Raw genomic sequence first — 17,498 nt, forward strand, 5'->3', positions numbered from 1 at the left:
GCAAGGACTCAATCACTATTTCCTACATGATTGAGTAGCAGGTATCAGAGTGATTAGAGCCACTGGTTGCAATATCTGTTCTATCCTTACATGTATGACAGCAGCTTCCTGTCCTCTCTGACCATCACTGCTGAGATAATAGAGCAAATCTGGAGCATGAAGCTGATGTGTAAAGCAGGGAGAATAGATGATAATGTACCATTTTATTAGAAATTTTCTGTTTGGCACATAATTGAAGGAAACTCCTCTATATTAAGACTGCTGTCTGCACATATTAAATCCTGCCCTGGGCACAAGCTTTATTGATGCCATAATCACAGCCTGCCTGGTCCTTCTGGATTCAATAAGTCCTGCTTTGTCAATATCTTCTCATTTCACCTCTCACTTTAGATAATTGCATATTGTCCCCGAAGACAGCCTTTCCAATACTTGTGCTTGAGTTTTGTATCTTAGTTTTCAGAATATCTGCCTTGTAATTTTCATATGGATTTTATAACTTGATTTGAAAAAAAATGAGAGACAAGGTGGTATTGGACTGTAGATATAAGTGTGTTTGTAAGAGCAGGTTTTATTGGCTCCCTCTTTCTAATTCAGTCACCAGACAGGCCCTTTCTCCAACTCATGAGTGTTAATACTCCAGCAAGACTCAGATATGCACAGTTCCCCAAATGGAGCTAGCAAATGCACGAGCTCTTTCTTTCCTCTGGACCTTTCAGATGCTTTGGCTTCCTCCTAAACACAGATTTCATCCTTCATCTCTCTTTCTTGGCTAGCTCTCCTTGAACTTTTGGGTCTTAGTTTCACTCTCATTTCCTTTAAAAAATGTTCCCTTCCTTTAGAAAGCTTAAGAAACATCAACCCAACTCTGATAAACTAGAGTTACTATTTTGTTTGAATGAACTTCCATAACAAACACAATCTCCTTGTCATATATTTTATATATTAGTCACTTAGTTGAGCTTAATGAGGGTAGGAACAGAATCTGCGTCCTTTCAGCCATCTTCTGCACACAGTAATGATTTAATAAATACTAGATGAATGAAAGAATGAATGAATGAGTAATTTCTAGCCATTCCTGCTTCCAATTGACAGTGTAGATGTCATCAAAGGGTAATCTCTGTGAAGGCAAGAAACAGTTTTTAAAGAATTTTTTAAAGTCCTAATCACAGAGCAAGGGTTTAATTAAAATCATAGTTAATTGCCTTGAAAATCAAATAAAGCATGATCGTGTTGCTTTGTAAAAAAGTTCAAGCTCTACAGTTGTCTTATGCATGCTTTCTTATGATGTTTGTTTTATACTTCAAGAAAAAAGTTTAAAATGTTTCATAATAGCTGAAGAAAAATATTAGATAAATGTATTGGTGAATTACAAGTAATAATTTCTTTTATTGAGCTTCTTGGAAATTGACGTTGAGACTGAGAGACACGTGGAAATAGATTAAAAGAATACCATGGTCATCTCTGCTGAGGGACCAATCCTTGCAAGGATCTTAGGTAAGGAGCAAGAAGGTGCAGGGAAATGTGGTGGGTAGAAGGTGGCTGGGAAAGCCAGGCAGGCAAGTTCAGAGGCAGTGGGTCTGCAAGAGGCTAACAGGCAGAGGTGAGAGGGCCTGGAGGGCCTGTTGAGAATTTGATTCTTATATCAGTAGAAAGCTGCTTGAATGTTTTGATGCTGTGAAAAGAATACTCTGACTTCAGAAAACAGATTCAATGTGGTAGTGGTTTGGAATTGGGTTCGAATTATGAAGAAAGAAAAGAAGAAAAGACACTTTACAAAAGAAGACATACATGAAGCCAACAAACATATGAAAAAATGCTCATCATCACTGGTCGTTAGAGAGATGCAAATCAAAACCACATTGAGATACCATCTCACACCAGTTAGAATGGCGATCATTAAAAAACCTGGAGACAACAGATGCTGGAGAGGATGTGGAGAAATAGGAACACTTTTACACTGCTGCTGGGAGTGTAAATTAGTTCAACCATTATGGAAGACAGTGTGGCGATTCCTCAAGGACTTAGAAATAGAAATTCCATTTGACCCAGCAATCCCATTACTGGGTATATACCCAAAGGACTATAAATTATTCTACTATAAGGACACATGCACACGAATGTTCATTGCAGCACTGTTTACAATAGCAAAACCTGGAACCAACCCAAATGCCCATCGATGATAGACTGAACTGGGAAAATGTGGCACATATACACCATGGAATATTATGCAGCAATCAAAAATGATGAGTTCATGTCCTTTGTATGGACATGGATGAATCTGGAGAACATCATTCTTAGCAAACTGACACAAGAACAGAAAATGAAATACCGCATATTCTCACTCATATGCGGGTGATGAACAATGAGAACACATGGACACAGGGAAGGAAGTACTACAAACCGGGGTCTATTGGGGGGAATAGCGGAGGGACAGCAGTGCGGGAGAGCTGGGGAGGGATAGCATGTGGAGAAATGCCAGATGTGGGTGAAGGGGAGGAAGGCAGCAAAACACACTGCCATGTGTGTATCTATACAACCATCTTGCATGTTCTGCACATGTACCCCAAAACCTAAAATGCAATTTAAAAAAATAATAATTTAAAAAAAAGAAAAGGAAGAGAAAGGGAAAAGAAAAGGAAAAAAGATGGATTTTTGTGATAAATAAGAAGGAAATCAGTAAATATATTTATAGTTACCAAGAATATTGATTCCTATTTTCTTGATCAAGCAGAAAATAATTTTTTTACTATTTTTAGTCTTAACAATTTTATCAAGAGATTTTTATGTTCTGGGACTTTGTTCATTGCTTAGAAGGAATCTGTATACTGTTTTTTCTTGTTTTGTTTTGTTTTTTGGGACGGAGTCTTGCTCTGTTGCCCAGACCAGGCTGAAGTGTGCAGTGGTACAATCTCAGTTCACTGCAGCCTCCGCCTCCCAGATTCTAGTAATTCTGCTGCTTCAACCTCTTAAGTAGCTGGGATTACAAGTGCACAACACCATGCTTGGCTAAGTTTTTGAATTTTAGTAGAGACAGTTTTTCACCATGTTGCCCAGACGGGTCTCAAACTCCTGAGCTCAGGCAATCCACCTGCCTTGGCCTCCCAAAGTGCTAGGAGATTACAGGCATGAGCCACCACACCCAGTCCACTCTTCTTCTTATTCAAAGGCTTCTACCATAATGTAACAAGTATCTTACTATTAAATGTATTACTATATCTCTATTACTTTTGATATGACTAGTATTTTATAGGCACAGTTTGGATGAGAATGTGACTGAATTATTTAGTACAGAAATAGTGATTGATGTAGAGTGATTGATATTAAAATCAATATGATTGAAGGAGTAGGTAATCATTAAATCTCTCTGCCTCTGAAATTTATTTCTTTAATCTTTTTCTGTGAAGGAATTTACCTTCTCATTAGGCACTACTGTGTGACAAGTTTCATAGGGATACAGGATTCTTTCATGGCAAAAATGGCAGTCTATAATATCCAGTACATATAAAAATGAAATTAAATATAAAACACACTCATAGATACCTTTGGATTTAAAATTCTTCATGATATAACCCATCCAGCTCTCCACGTTCAGTTCTTATCATTCTCTCAAATACCACTGTGACTGAGTCATCAAGTGTCTTGTAGTTTCTGCATCGAGCAATGTTGATAGTTCTTTAGTGGCTTTGTACCTGTTATTCTCATTGTTTCGTGCCCTTTCTACCTTTTACAAAGTGCCTGGCACATGACCAATATTCAATACCTGTCTATTACTATTATTATTACATTAAACAATAACAAAAATTTAAACATTAATATTCATAACCAGATAGCATTTTAGAGAGATCATTTTAGCTATAACTTGGAGAAGGATGGTTTGTAGACCATAAGAAATCAGGAAAAAGATGATGGCAGTCACAACAAAGTTAGGAGCAATAGAAATCAAAATGGAAACACAGATTGGATTAACTACTAAATAGAAGCAGAAATAATTAGCAACGTTCAGATGAATGAGTTTAGTATGACTCTGATAGGGTTTGGATCTATTCCCCACCCAAATCTCTGTGGAAATGTAATCCCCAATGCTGAAGATGGGAACTGGGGGGAGGTGATTGGATCATAGGGACATTTTCTCATGGTTTAACACCATCTCAGCTCCCTGAGGTGCTGTCATCACTATAGCAAGTTCTCATGAAATGTGGTCATTTAAAAGTGTGTGGCACCTCCTTCCTCTCCCTTTTTGTCCTTCTCCTGCCATGTAAGATGCCTCTTCCACTTTGCCTTCTGCCTGAGGCTTCTCCAGAAGCAGATGCTGCTGTGCTTCCTGTGTAGCCTGCACAACCATAAGCCAATTAAACCTCTTTTTGTTATAAATTACCCAGTCTGTGGTATTTCTTTATAGCAGTGTGAGGAAGGACTAATACAGACTCTCACGTTTCTAGCTGAAACACTATGTTGGTGGTGGTACCTTCCATAAGGATCAACTGTGAATGGTGGAATAGCATGCTCAATTTTGTATATATTGGATTTGTGTTTTCTTTGGGGTAGACACCCAAACACTTAAGAGACAGTTAAACATGAACACTGGTTGATAACAGAATACTATTAGCGATTTTATAGTAAGTATATATCAGAGAAGTGATGGCCTAATTCTGCAAAGGAGGAAATCATTGATACATCTAACACTGATAATAAAGAGAATAATTTCATCAGTCAGCTTAGGCTACCATAACAAAATGACAGACTGGGTGACTTAAACAGTGGGGATTTATGTCCCACATTTCTGAAGCCAATTCAGTTCTCTGGTAAGAACTCTGTTCCCATCTTGCAGATGGCTCATGGATACCTTCTTAGAGACAGAGAAAGAGAAGAGAGAGGGAGTTTTCTGGTATCTCCTCTGAGGGCGCTAATCTTATGATGAGTGCCCCTGCCTCATGACCTCATCTAAACCTAATTCACTCCAAAAGGCCCTGTTGGTCTCCAGATATTACCACATTGGAAGTTAGGGATTTAAGCCCTAACTTATATATTTATACTTATTTACTCATTTTTATATATCTGTAATATTTACATAAATATATATTATTTATATTATAAATTCATATATTTAACATATAAATTTGGTGGGGCGGGGCACATAAGTTAATTCATAGCCACAATGTTTATTTTGGTTAGTAAATTGCTCAGAAACACTCAGCTAGTAAGTGCCAAGTTTCATTTTAACTCAGCCCCACCAAACAATATTGCCTTTTTTTTTTTTTTTTTTTTTGAGACAGAGTTTCGCTCTTGTTACCCAGGCTGGAGGGCAATGGCACGATCTCGGCTCACCACAACCTCCTCCTCCTGGGTTCAGGCAATTCTCCTGCCTCAGCCTCCTGAGTAGCTGGGATTACCGTCACGCACCACCACGCCCAGCTAATGTTTTTGTATTTTTAGTAGAGACAGGGTTTCACCATGTTGACCAGGATGGTCTCGATCTCTTGACCTCGTGATCCACCCGCCTCGGCCTCCCACAGTGCTGGGATTACAGGCTTGAGCCACCGCACCCGGCCAACGTTGCCTTTTCTACTGCATCTTACTGTCTCGAATACGTGGATAAAGAGATGAAGTAGAAAAATTTAGCATAAGCAAGATGAGCTACCATATCATAGCAGATAAAGGGGCAGCATCACCCAACAAGCATGTCCTGCACATCGTCTCTGTATCAGAAAGTGTGCTCAGTGTTTTGATATGACAGCAAACAAGGTAGTCTTTTCCAGAATACAGCAAGAAGTATTATATCCAAAAGAGACCGAGGGATATGTAGGTTAATTGTAGGTTTATGTAATCCTTGCAGGAAGCCTTCAGTGTTTAATAATGGCAATTAAAGCATGGGAAAAATACTTATTACCTTTTCTTTTTATTCTGTTATACAGTGTCATTGCATCTCCTAAACTGCTCTCACCAATTCTTTCATAACTGAAAAACTACCAAAAGCAAAAATCAACAATTTCTTTTTTCATATTCTGGAAAGGTTGGGAAAATTTACTGGATCAAGCTAGGAAGTTTTATCAGTTCAATTTACTCCAGATCCTCCTTCTTCCTTTCTTGCAAGAATGAGCAGACAGATCTACTCTGTTGTTCTGTATTTGGGAGTATTTTGACACTGAAATGCTTTATCTGTTTCACATAAATCTCTCTCACCCTTTTAATACCAGTTCAGAAATTCACCTTCATCAGCCCTGAAGCTGAAAGAAAAATAGAAAAAGAATGTCAGAGCAAGGATTAGGAAGATAAAGTGTAAAATCAGCTCGTTATTGAGTTTCTACAATAGCCTCAGCACAGTTCTACATAGTGAAAAAGAACAAAAGGGACATATCTATCCAAAGACAGAACTGTGTTAAATGCATTCATGTGTCTTATGCCCTCAAAAACTCACAGAGAACCACAAGGTAGGCATCACGATTTCTATTTTAAATATAAAGAAACAAATATTTTGAGAATAGGTAAGTTATTTGTCCTAGGTCATACAGCTGCTGGGATTTATACCTATGTTTTATCAAACTGGGAATTAGTACATAGGGAGAGGTGATGATAATATTTACACTGACTTTTAAAAAAATCAGATATATTTCAGTAGTTGAAATGGACATGCGTAACATCAAACACAAAGTGTTTTTGGTAACAGCTGCTAAATTATATAATTTAGACTGTAAGTGCTCTTAAAATTCAGAGGGAAGGAGAAGGTATCAGGGACTAATGAGTGTTACAGCTGGAGTCATCAAAGTAGTTCTCACTGAGGTCCTGAAAATCAAGGTGGTCCTATGATGGAAACTGTGTTGGGAAGCAGAATATAGGGTGTCTGCAGTGGTTGCAATATCAAGAGGGAATAAAGGGCATTGAGCATAAGGGTAGCATGTTAGCAATGGAGAGACTTTCCTCCTGAGTCAGAGAATGGACTCAAGTACCCAGGATCACAGTGAATGAAGTTCTCACATCAGCTGACATTCTGATATTCTTGCTTATATAGATGCATTCTACCTTAGCTGTGTTCTGGGTCAGTATGTCTCTTAACCAACTGTCATCTGATCTAGAATGTTAGGACTCCAAGTCACTACATTTGTATAGTATCAGTCAGCAAAATCTATCTCCTGTTAAGAAACAGCTTATTCTTTAAAATAGAGATCAGCTTTGCGTGCTGATGCATTACTGTCATTGTTCTTCAATAATTAACCATATGTTAAGAAAGATTTTGAATGAGATTGTCATTCCTGGTTAATTATTGGCTGTGGCAAAGTTCATTTTTCATTTTTGGAATCACACTCTATTTCTGGGTTCTGATGACTTGTTTGTTCTGGATTGATGAATTGCAATTTTGCAAGAAGTTGCAAGATTGAATTGCAAATTGATTTTAAGATAACTTAAAAGAAATGCATTCCAAGCAGCATAATGCTCTTAGGGGATAATATTTACTTGAAGGTGTCGCAGGAAAAAAAGAAATATATATATATATATATATTTGTTGCCATTTAACTATAAATGCTAATTGATTATTCACAAGTAGGTCATCTGTCTTCCAATCTTTATACACTGTCTGTTTTGTCAAATTAACTTCCAGAAACTTGTTTTTGATTCAGCATTTTATTGACTGTCCATCCAATTCATTGTTTATACTGAAAAAGAAAACTTATCTCACAGGTATGTAATAGTAAAAATAAAATTCTAAACAGTGTTCCAACAAATACATGATTGTGGTCTAAATATGTCTTATCCATCTAGATAACAAGTATGTTTTTTCAGATTTGTTTGACTATACTTTTCAAAACTGACCTTTATTTACCTAATCTCTCTGTCCAATGAGATAAAACAGAGTGGTTTATCAATTAAATCGAAACATTTATAATTCCTATGCTCATTGGCAGATGTGCCAGATGAATCTGAATTTATCAACTCAATTGATGTTTCTTGGGGGATAAGAAGGATGCCAACCTTTCAAGAGTATACAAAAGCAAAATTTAACTTGCAGTATGTAGCCTTCTTTCTCCTTCCTGGAGGAATGTAAAGTGATTTTTGTCAGAATTTCATCATGGAGAAATAGAGAACACTAAGGAAAAGCAGTATTATAACAATCACTTTACATAGTCCCAGCTCACCGTCTTTGTCTTAGGAGCACTTGCTTAGTCAACATATAATTAGCAAGGGCCTGAGATGTAACACTTATCTTGTCATAGCTAGAGTTCAAAATCAAAACATGAACTCTGATTACTGTGGCTTATTCTCTTACTGTAAAGTGGTTGGTGTGTACAGTCAATCTGCTTTTTAAAATAGAAAATGATGGGAGAAATATTGGATGAAAATATAGCTTAGAGCCATACTTTATTGCATTTCAAATGCCATTCTAAAGAGTTTGGAATTTATTCTGTTACAGAGAGACAGAAAAAGTATTTAATCTATTTTATACACACACACAAGTAAATATTTATTGATCATCTGTTATGTGTCATGTCTAATCTGGGCTCTGTCTGTATAAGATGAATTATACAAGACCCTGGTCTTCACTGAGCTCATAATCTCAGGTGAGGCAGGAGGTAGTATGTATACACATACATAGCAAAAGTTTCAATCTTTCTTCATCTGTACTGCCCCTCCACCCCCACGTTACAAAAAACTATCATGCCTTATCCATACAGCTATTATGCCCTCTTTCTGGATGGTCTGAATAGATGTCTTTTCTTGCAGTCTTTCCCTTTACCAATCTTTTCACACAGTTCAAGTTATAAAACCATAATATTTCTCATGTGCTTCAGAATATTGATTGTCATGTCTTTACATTACACTTTGAGTAAAATCTAAATCCTTTGCCTTGACTTGCAAGGTATCAAAATATCCAGATCTGATGAACTTCAGCAGACATTTCTGGCCATTTACAATAGGCAGTTCTCGAGCTACAGTCTCGCTGACCTCCCTGTAATTTCTCAACTACATTGAGCTCTTTTCCATCTCCAGTTATTTGCATGTGCTTTTCTTCTGCATTGAACTCTGTCTCCTTGGTTCTTTGCCCAATTTGTACTCATATAGAAAGCCTTGGGTTAAAAGTCATAACCTCAGAAAACACTTATTTGGTTAGCCCTCATAACTCCCCCTCCAACTCTGTTATTCTGTCATTGACCTCAGGCCACTTCTTGCATGTAGTCCTCGCAGTTTATCCTCACACATGTGTGTGTCTATGTTTTCAGTGTTTGCACCACTAGTTTATAAGATTCAGTAGGCCGGGCGCGGTGGCTCACACTGTAATCCCAGCACTGTGGGAGGGAGGCCGAGGCGGGTGGATCACGAGGTCAAGAGATCGAGACCATCCTGGTCAACATGGTGAAACCCCGTCTCTACTAAAAATACAAAAAAATTAGCTGGGCATGGTGGCACATGCCTGTAATCCCAGCTACTCAGGAAGCTGAGGCAGGAGAATTGCCTGAACCCAGGAGGCGGAGGTTGCAGTGCGCCGAGATCGCGCCATTGCACTCCAGCCTGGGTAACAAGAGCGAAACTCTGTCTCAAAAAAAAAAAAAAAAAGAGATTCAGTAGAGCATTTTCTCTTTCATTCCCTGGTGTTTACCCAGGAAAAGCATAGGCACTTAATAAATAACTCTTAAATTGATTATGTAGAGAAGTGATCATTTAGCGAAGATGCCTTTTTGCAAAACAAGAAAACACAGAACTCTGCCTGTTACATCATCTTGGTTTCTTGCTCTTTCATTCCTATTTTTAACCTTAGGAAAAACCAGAAACTCAAAAAATCTAAAAATTGGTTTTGGTTTTGTCTTAAGTATATTTGGAGAAGGGCCTAGATGATGTACTACCTAGAGAAGTCCTGCCCAATAGAAATATAATGTTGGAAATATACACAATTTAATTTTTTAGTAGTCACATTAACAAAAAAGGAAACAGGAAGAATCAATGTTAACATTTTAATTCATTATGTACAAAATATTTTAATGTTATAATTAGTATAAAATTATTAAGATATATAGCTTTTCTTATTAAATCTTTGAAATCCAGTGTGCATTATACATTTATAATATATCTTAATTTGTAAGCTAAATTTTCATTACAAATACTTTATCTGCATTAAAATTTTATAAAATTTGCAGTTGTAAAAGTAGATTCACATGCCAAAATTGTTCCAAATGCACTCACAAGATTTCTAATAATTAATTAAGAACCAGTCTTTACAGCTAAATTAAAATTAATTTAAATTAAATTAAATTAAAAATTAATTTTCTTAGTCTCATTAGTCACTTTCCAAATATTCAGTAGCCACATGTGAGTAATTGATACCATAGCAAGTGGCAAAATTGAAAGTAGGAGAGTGTGAATTCATGTGTGTAAGTTTTTTTCTGAAGTTATAGAATGTAACATTCTAATAAAAAATGTTTATCTTTTACACACTTACAATAACGGGGCCAGTTTTCTTCTTTGGTAAAATGCCTAATTAAAGCCATTGTGATGATGAAGCAGCATTCAAAGAGTTATATTCATTAATAATAGGAGTCTTGAAAAGACAACTGTATATTGATTGATTCAAATCAGTTGTTTAAGATTCTAACACACCAGATAAGCATTGTTTGAGGTTCTGTTCCCCAAATTCTCTGCTGTTGTCTGCTCAACCACCACTGAGTGTCACTGTGGACTGAGAAAGCCATCTAAAATCAACAACCAGGAGAGCTGCTTGAAATGAGAGGAAAAGGGAATGAAATGAATGATGATCTATTTAATTCTCCAGGGTTTCTTTGCTTCTCTCTTCACTTCTGACACTAGTATACTTCTAAATCCATAGCAAGTACATGAGGAAAATTAAATTAGAACACAAAACCACTAAGGAACCGCTCAGTAGATAAATATCACCTATCTTTGAGGAACCTGAAGTTGCCATAATAGTCAATGCAGAGTTGATTAATGTCATGAAAATAAGATTTACTCTTGTAAGCCTATATCATCAGCATCAAAAAGAAGGCCTCACTTTTGATGGTTTTTCTCCTGCTAAATGGCTATTTTTTTTCTTTTTTGAGACATAGTTTCACTCGTTACCCAGGCTGGAGTGCAATGGTGTGATCTTGGCTCACCGCAACCTCTGCCTCCTGGGTTCAGGCACTTTTCCTGCCTCAGCCTCCTGAGTAGCTGGGATTTGCTTATCTCTATCGGATTTTGAAGAATGGAACTTCTGATTTTTGTTATTGTTCTTATTCCCTTTTTAATGGTAATTATTTATAGTACAATAGAGGGCATACATATTTTCGTTACATGGAAAAGAAGATCAAGAAGTTGTATATATGTATGAAGAGAAATGTATACATTTAATTTAGCATGATTTATGACTGAAAATTAAATATAACTTTGTACTTTTTGTTTGATTTGGCAAATATAAAAAAACCTATATTCCATATTCAGCTGTTATGTTAGACATAGGCAAATATATGCTAGTTTCAAAAGAAGTAAATATCTACAAAATTCAATGTGTAATATTTTTAATCTGGGGATTTATAAATTGGGAAACTGTAAGGAATAGTGTCTGATGGTCACTACAGGAAATACACTAGGAATGTTCTTCCAGTGGCATTTGCTTATGTTGAATCAAAAGTATAACATTAAAATGGAAGTCAAGAAAGGTGCTTTTGGGACATTGAAACTCATAAAATTGAGAAACAGTTTTATTATTATTTGTTTATTGATTTTGTTACTTCTAGACATTTGAAGTGGGTACACAATAAATACATTGCTAATCATCAAATAAATATTTTCTTTAACCTTTTTTCAAACAATTGTTTTACTCAGGATTGATCAAATGAGGAAAGTATCTGAATTATATTTCTCTCTCTTTCCTTTAAATCTTAGGAGTTTGAGACTCTGAAAGAGTGAGAATCTATCAGTCAAAAATAACCCCAATTTAGTGAGACAAGGTGATACTGAAGCAAACAGACATGCTTCATATGGTAAACACATGGAGATCAAGATTGGTCAATACTGTATCTAGCTAAAATTGTATCTGTGTCCACAGTGAAGAGTAAGGAGAGGTGAATTTCACAATGAGAAAATACAGCGCTTCCGAATTTTGATTGTTTGGAAAGTGGGGAACATCCTCAAGTATCAACTAACTACTGAATACTTGCTACATCCTAAGCAACTGCGCATCATTTTTAATCACCCTTACCACAGCTATATGAACTAGGGATGGTCAAATCCACATTATATATAACCAAGATTCAGAGAGGTTCTGTAATTAATCCAAGTTTTCACAATTAGTAAGTGTTAAAACCAGGATGGATGCTGAGGCAGGTGGATCACCTGAGATAAGGAGTTCAAATTCAGCCTGGCCAACATGGTGAAATCCCATCTCTACTAAAAATACAAAAATTAGCCAGGCATAGTGGTGGATGCCTGTAATTCCAGCTACTCAGGAGGCTGAGGAAGGAGAATCACTTGAACCCAGGAGGCAGAGGTTGCAATGAGCCGAGATCATACCATTGCACTCCAGCCTGGGAGACAGAGCGAGACTCTATCTCAAAAAGAAAGAAAGAAAGAAAGAAAGAAACGGTTGAACAATTAACTGCCTTTCTATCTATGTATCTATCTATGAGCCTATGTATCTATCTCTTCTCTTCACCCACCAGTTTTATTCTTTAAGAGATTTTAGAGGGCTTTTTGTTTGGAGATTTAATGGTTTTCCAATAAAGACAAGATTCACTATATTTTATTGTATATATTTAAGATGTATGACAGGGTACTTTGATATATATGTATATGCTGAAATTATTACTACAGCCAAGCAATTTCACATATCCATCATCTCACATAGTTGTCTGTGCGTGTGTCTGTGTGTTTGTGTGTGTAGTAAGAGCACTTAAAATCTCTCTTAGCAAATTTCCATTATACAACACATCGACAAAAATCCTCATGCTGTATATTAGCTCTCTAGACTGACTTATCCTATATAACTGCAATTTTCTATCCTTTGAGGGATTAGCTAAATTTGTTTCCTTGCTTGTTTTTGTCTCAGTATCATGGTGATTAATAGAAAGGTAGAGCTGACCTCTTCTAAAAGTTGTGGAGATTGGAAGACACTGGGGAGATGTGTCTATTGGGTCATGCTGTGGAGTACAGAGAATGGTAATTCCAGAAAAAAACTGAGTGATAGTTACACAGTGTTTTAAAGAGCAAGTGTTCAAATAAGATTATAAATGGCAGAAGATTAGCAATGAAGTCCTCACCCTGAAACTGTGAAAGTTCCCAGAAAATATACTGTATTATCTTTACCTCCAAAGTGCTTGTAACATAGAAAACATGATAATGTAAATAAATTCCAATTTGGACAAACAGTACACTGCAATGTGAGTACATTATCATTAGTGTAAACAGGAGGAGTGGGAAGAGCAGGGAGAAATACAGCATTTGTTCAGGAGTTTTCTTCAGAGCTTGGGAATTAATGCATTCTCTATCAATGTTAATTCCCTTTTACTTAATTCTCTGAATCACTCTGCGATATGGTTTAGCTGTGTCTCCACCCAAATCTCATCTTGAATTATAGCTCCCATAATCTCCACATAACGTGGGAGAGACCCAGTAGAAGGTAATGGGTTAGGTCTTTCTCATGATGTACTTATGATAGTGAATAAGTCTCTTGTAATCTGATGCTTTCATAAAGAGCAGTTTTCCTGAACACACCGTCATGTAAGATGTGTTTTTGCTTCTCTTTCGCCTTCTGCTATGATTGTGAGGCTTTTCTCACCCATGTGGAATTGTGAGTCCATTAAACCTCTTTTTCTTATAAATTACCCGGTCTTGGGTATTTCTTCATAGCAGTATGCAAATGGACTACTACACTCTGTAAAATCAGTGGGAACATTCCCATTTTAGAGATGAATAAAGTAAAAATAAAATAAGGCATCTCTACAGGTACATATCATTAATGAGTGGTAGAGTTTCAGTAGAGTCTTGGTCCATTTATTCTATAGCTGTATTCTTTACCAGACACTAATGGTTTTCAAATATATTTTTAGCTTAAGAACTTTTTTTCCAGGTGAAATATTTCATAGAAACATTTGTAAGACAGATCAAAGTGCTGCTTCTCTGTTTGGTGCAGAGGTGAGGATCCTGAGGGGCTGCCCTCTCAAGCCCCATCTTTCACCTGCTCATGACTCTTGATCCATATCTGTGGCTTTTCTGAGGGTTCTGTAGAACGCACTTTAAAAATGAGAGTATCACATCATAGGTACTCTCAAATAGACCACAAATTATTGAGTTATTTGCTTGTATAGCCATATGACTTTAGATAATTAATTAATGTCTTTGCTCTCGGATTGTGCATCCTAAAATGAAACAAGTGGAAAAGAAGCAGTACAATAATAAAAAAAAAACTTGCCTGAGGGTACATTTGAGATATTATGAAACTTACACAATGATAGGTGCAGAGATTTCTATGTAGTTGTCTTTTGGGCCAGGGTATAATACAGAAAATATTAAGCCACTCTTCCTCTTTCTTTAGTAGGTATTCTCTTTTATTCTAAGAACTTCAACTAAATCTTCAAAATATCTTTTTTTTCTGTCTAGTATAATAATACTAATAGTAGAATGTTGGCTGGTTCCCTGACCCTCACAAGTCAACTGAACCATGGAGACAGCTAACTTCCCCCAGTACTTTGTTTCACAAAATGATACATTTCTGGCAATTGAATCTCCAGCTATTTTGTGTGGAGGAATACTGCATCCCAGCTAGCTGCACCCCACTGATCATGTGTGATCTTCATGGATTTCTTTTCAGGCTGGAGAAAGGGAGAAATCTGGATGCCCTTTGTGCTCTGAACAAAGGACACAGCATAGACATGTTCAAACTAGTTTCTAGATCTACAAATATGAGTGTACAGGCTGCCCTCTCTCGACCTTGTCTTCTTCCCAGAGTGTTCAGGCTGTTCCCAAAACAGAAACTGTTTTCCTCAGCCTATTTAGTTCAGTATCTCTCCAGTTACCAGATATCCAAGAATGTACAGGGATTTGTCTATAGATACCTTTTGACATAATATATTTAATCTTCAATTTGGCCAAATCTATTGCAAAAAGTACTCACTTATTATTAAAAGAAAATGCAGGTACAATCTAAAGGAGACCTGACGCTGGGATTTTCACAAAGCCATCCTCTTCCCCTTGATGTCTATCTGACAATAAGCAAAATCAATGGTGGTCAATGAAAAAAAAGAGAAGATCAATTTATTAATAATTTAAAAACCTATAAAGAAAGAGGGGGAAAAAGAGATAAGGTAGGAAACTAAGCTGTATTCAATATCCATAATGCATTAGTGATTGTACTATATATAATAATAAAAATGGAGAATGAGTTATGCCCATACAATTGCCACAAAAATTGTACTAAGTTTCTCTCATCTGTGTCACCATAGCATTACATGCAAATATCTATTGCAGCACCGATTATGTTGAAGCTAAACTGACAGACTTTCCACATTTCTTTTATATCTTACTTGACACATAATAGCACATATTTATGAGGTACATTGTGATATTTTGATACATGTAATATATAGTGATCAGATTAAGGTAATCAGCATATGCATTAGCTCAGACATTTATCATTTCTTCATGTTGGGAACATTCAATATTCTCCTCCTGGTTATTTGAAACTATATAATATGTGTTGTGAGTTCTTCAAGGGCTTATCCACCTACATTAGCTAAAAACCTATCATTGTACATTCTGTCACTCTGAAGTAAAGTCAGAAGGAAACTAGACAGAAGTGTTTTGCAAACCTCCACATAGCATACCTTCTCCACACCAACCAGCTACAATTCCAGGTAGATAATTCATAACAATGACAGACATACCAGTGACATTCCAAATTAAGTCATCTGTACCTCTATCTGCAACAGTTAACAATCACTTCCTATAGATAACTGCTAAGGTGGCGAGGTCTTTCCTTAATCAGTCTAGATTTGTATGTGTAAAGGTTAAGTATTTTGCCCTTAGCAAAATCTTTTATGGACAAATGTTACATGTAATCACCTCTTTTGAAAGTCATTCTCATATATCAAAACATATAAAAATATATATTTATATTCCTGTTAGCAACATTTCTAAATATGTTTTTACTATATTTATTTATTGAATGAGAATGTACTGAGTATAGAATATTATTATTCTACTCTGCCTTGGGAATATGAGTAAGGAAAAAGGAAAACTAAATTAAAAGAGTATTAAGAGATAGGTCCCAGTAAAATAATAATAACAAAATATTTTGCTACAGATATAAAACAGTTACTTTGGAAACACAGGGTAGAGAAATACTAAATTAGACTAATGACTCAGGAAAGGTCTTGAAGAGGTAAAACTTGAACAGGAATTTTCAGTGAAAATTACATAGATATTCTAGATAAATAAAAGTGCCATTGTTATGAATGACTAGAACCAGGAATCACCATTTTAGAGAGATTCCTGTAGAAATGTCAGATATGTTTTTAAATATGCTATTTCAATGATAAAAGCATATTTAAGAAGAAGAATAAGAATAGTATCATATTGGAATTAGATAGTGTTAGCCTTCCATTAATAATAGCTATTTTGAGTACTGTCCCTCAAGAAAAGGGAATTTATTACTGGAGAAAGTCAAACTCTTTTGGCTCATCATATAAGAATTTCTAAGACACTCAGAGAAAGATTTGTAATTTGGGAGAGGATTAGGGTTTTGTTCTGGTTTTTCTTTATACAAATGACTCCATGTTGATGTGTAGAAATTTTGTAGGTTCTCCACAATGTGTTGAGCAATGAGACAATCCCTGTAAAGAAATGATAAGCATCTAATGCAAAAGTAACTACACTTGCATCATGGTGGAAAGTTAAAATTTAGAGAGAGAGGCACTATAGAAAATGTAAGAACTCAATAAAGTGGTTTTGTTTTTCAGTTGTTTATTAATTATTGTTTGTGGAAATGTGAAAACAGCATGTGATTGGCACCATGGTAACCAGGACATGGGATCTGGTGCAAACCCTCACTGCCTGTGAGATCTCAGATTTATCACTTAACCTCCCTCAGCCTCCGTTTTCTTGTCTATGAAGTGATGGTGATATGCTTATGTGAGCCATAGATTTGTGAACATTAAACCCATAGGTTAACACTTGGTGAATCAAAGTGCAGTACAGATACCACCCACCAAGGCACCAATGACTATATTCTAATGTTAATCAAAATAAGCAATTGTTTTATAAGTATATTTCGTACTGATATAGCCAAAAGAGCTTAAAGTGCACTTACAATATTTAAAGATGATGATGATGACAAAGGTAACATTGCCACTGCTACCACCAGCAACCAGAGCAGATGCTAAATAAGTTGTATCACAAACTAAAACTTACAAAGAACATGTTGTGGATTAATTTTAAGCCTATTATTCATCAAACGAAAAAGATGAAGTCTCATTCTGTTACCCAGGCTGGAGTGCAGAGACACAATCTTGATTCACTGCAAC

General features: G+C 36.2%; 1 protein-coding gene across 4 annotated transcripts in view; it reads left to right on the plus strand.

Moving 5' to 3' along the window:
* Positions 1–17,498, plus strand: part of TENM4 (teneurin transmembrane protein 4) — a 3,204,727-nt gene that overhangs the window by 199,863 nt on the left and 2,987,366 nt on the right. The window lies entirely within an intron of this gene.

The sequence above is a fragment of the Callithrix jacchus genome, chromosome 10 (assembly GCF_049354715.1).
Source record: "Callithrix jacchus isolate 240 chromosome 10, calJac240_pri, whole genome shotgun sequence".
NCBI lineage: Eukaryota > Metazoa > Chordata > Mammalia > Primates > Cebidae > Callithrix > Callithrix jacchus.